Source organism: Formica exsecta, unplaced genomic scaffold (assembly GCF_003651465.1).
Source record: "Formica exsecta isolate Colony F162 unplaced genomic scaffold, ASM365146v1 scaffold214, whole genome shotgun sequence".
Taxonomy (NCBI): domain Eukaryota; kingdom Metazoa; phylum Arthropoda; class Insecta; order Hymenoptera; family Formicidae; genus Formica; species Formica exsecta.
The window spans coordinates 90379-93450 of record NW_021849437.1 but is presented as its reverse complement, the minus strand read 5'-3'; the positions used below and the strand labels follow the sequence as shown (position 1 = coordinate 93450).

Genomic DNA, 3072 nt, shown 5'->3' with positions numbered 1-3072 from the left:
TATTAGAAAAAAATATATATTATTAAAATTATATTAATAAAATATATATTATTAGAAAAAATATTGGCTTTAATTAACAATAAATCGGTTAGAAGAACTCGTTAATCGTTACAATCTGAGAAAAATAATTTCGAAAAAAGTCACAAAATATATTTAAAAAAAAAAAACACTAAATATATTTAAAAAAAGGATAATTATTCAGTTTAACGGTCCACCTCAAATATCGATAAAATTATGCTCATTCGACGCGTTTTTGCACAAAACAAAAGAGTATAGCAGAGAAAAGTGTCGCTGTGCCCCGCGAAGCGAGATATTAATAGTTAAAGTTGACGACTATTTAGATTACAAAATCTGTCATATCGACGAAATACAGCGACATGAGTATATTCCAGTCATCGACATAGAATGGACTGCTGATCAGTGATGCCATGATGAGTGATGCCAGAAACGGGTCCCGCGGCTCACGGCTCAGCAATGGAAGGGGTAAAGGTGCCTTTACATGGCAGCGTTAAGGTGCCATTACATGGCAGCGTTAAGGTGCCATTACATGGCAGCATTAAGGTGCCATTACATGGCAGCGTTTAGCGTCGAGCGTCTGCGTAGAAAATTGCGCAGAATCTAATTTCAGCCTAGAATCTATCTCTTTTAAATTCTGCGCATTTTCCTGCGCAGACGCTCGACGCTTAATGCTGCCATGTAAAGGTGCCATTAAGCGTCGAGCGTCTGCGCAGGAAAATGCGCAGAATTTAAAAGAGATAGATTCTAGGCTGAAATTAGATTCTGCGCAATTTTCTGCGCAGACGCTCGCCATTGCGGTTAACGCTGCCATGTAAAGGCACCTTAACCGCACGAGTAGAGTGAGAGGCAGATAATATGAGATTAAGGTTATATAAAAGAAGGTTATTAAGTCTATAGACATAGTATATCTAAACCTTAGAACATATATAAATGGAAAGGGAATGCCTTTGTTTCCCGATAGAAAAACATGTCGGAAGGAAGTGAGAAAGAAAATCATAGTTGCCTCTCTCTTGTGAGTAACTGCTTAAAAGTGCGCATGTACGGCTTACCGGTTTGGCCCAATGAAAAATAGGTTACATTAGTCACATGTATGTGTACACAAAAGTATGTATACTACAGACACGATGCTTGTATGTGTAGTTACTCACAAGAGAGAGGCTACTACGATTTTCTTTCTCACTTCCTTCCGACACTTCTCAGTTGAGGCTTACTACACCTATTGTAGATCTGGGCTAAGGGTAAGGATATTATATTTGTCGTACGACAAATTTTTTAAGCATACTGATTGGCTGCAAAATAAAAAATTTCTTGAGCCTCTAGAAATTAGCTAATTAATGCGCTTAAAAAGTTTGTCGTACGACAAATGTAATATCACCTAATGGCTTCTGCATATAGAACGCGGAAACGCTTGCCGCGCGGCAAAAGGTGACGCGGTAGCCAATCAACTTACAACTTTTCCATTAAAGCGAAAAATTGATTGGCTACCGCGTCGTCTTTTGCCGCGCGGCAAGCGTTTCTGCGTCCTGTGTGCAGAAGCCATAACGCGTAGCGGAAATCGTCACGCGTCTCAAAGTCTGAGCATACTTTGCGCATGCGCACTACAATTATAAAATAAACTTATTTTGCACGTAATTAAAAAAATTATCAATTCACAAACGTAACATTGGTATATTTGTAAATCACAAACGATTTCCTGTCGATTACAGTTATCAGTTATCATAAAATCTGTTTATTACTAAAAAATATCAGCTGACATTATGACTAAACTAAAATTGTTAATTATAAAAAACCTAATTTGTCACAAACGTTAAAAACAGACTCACAATCAATCACAAACGATTTACAAACGAAATACATTCAGAAAAATTAAAAATTATCATATTTAATAAAATTATCATATTTAATTCTTCCGGCTAGCTTCATGTAGGTGCCCGAGCACAAACTTTTGCATAAGCACATAACCATAAGCATAAGGAAATTGATTGGTCCATTTCCTTATGCATATGCTTATGGACCAATCAATTTCCTTATGCTTATGGTTATGCGCTTATGCAAAAGTCTGTGCTCTGGTCCTTAGGGCCACCGCATAAGCTTTTCCGTAATGCATTACGTTACGTTAAGTATTCATTCTAAACCTAAACTCGTACGTAATCTTAAACTTCAGTCAACGCACAGAGAAAATCGTAACGTAACAAAAGAATAATACGTTACGATTTTGTTTGTGCGTTGACTGAAGTTTAAGATTACGTACGAGTTTAGGTTTAGAATGAATACTTAACGTAACGTAATGCATTACGGAAAAGCTTATGCGGTGGCCCTAAGGACCAGAGCACAGACTTTTGCATAAGCGCATAACCATAAGCATAAGGAAATTGATTGGTCCATTTCCTTATGCATATGCTTATGGACCAATCAATTTCCTTATGCTTATGGTTATGCGCTTATGCAAAAGTCTGTGCTCTGGTCCTTAGGGCCACCGCATAAGCTTTTCCGTAATGCATTACGTTACGTTAAGTATTCATTCTAAACCTAAACTCGTACGTAATCTTAAACTTCAGTCAACGCACAGAGAAAATCGTAACCGTAACATAGCAAAAACAGTTACGATTTTCTTTGTGCGTTAACTAAAGTTTAAAATTATGTATGAATTTAAGTTTAGAGTCAGTACTTAACGTAACGTAACGCGGTACGGAAAAGCTTATGCGATGGCCCTTAATTGTTGGAAGTGCTGCCATAGAAGATTTAAGCCAAAAATATTTAAGTTATTTTTTTTTAATTATTTTTAGTTATCTTTTTTATTATTTTTAATATTTGGTTTAAGATAAGATTTATTATTAGTATTTGGTTTAAAATTTTAATAATTGATAATGCCAATTCCGTATATTTTTTTAAGTTCAACATTTATCGATTTGCATTTAATATTGTTATGCCTCCGGAGAGGCACGGTAGTTAGGATCGTTTGCCGGAAGAAATTTGGGAATTCGGGCTCCGCCCGAGTAGTTCACTGAATTTATTATACTTAAAAATGACACTTTCGTATTCTGAATAAATGTA

The 3072-nt window shown here is 36.1% G+C and overlaps 1 protein-coding gene across 6 annotated transcripts in view; it reads right to left on the bottom strand.

Moving 5' to 3' along the window:
- LOC115235245 (uncharacterized protein C1orf131 homolog) overlaps positions 1-459 on the bottom strand; it is a 1907-nt gene extending 1448 nt beyond the window's left edge. For 2 of the 6 annotated variants that reach the window (XR_003884001.1, XM_029806899.1), the window contains exon 1: positions 216-454. The gene's annotated coding sequence lies outside the window, so the exon portion shown is untranslated. Of the gene's footprint in view, positions 1-215 lie in introns of all 6 variants that reach the window. The other 4 variants (XM_029806900.1, XM_029806904.1, XM_029806901.1 and 1 more) reach the window with 3 other exon arrangements.
- Positions 460-3072: the final 2613 nt, after the last annotated feature.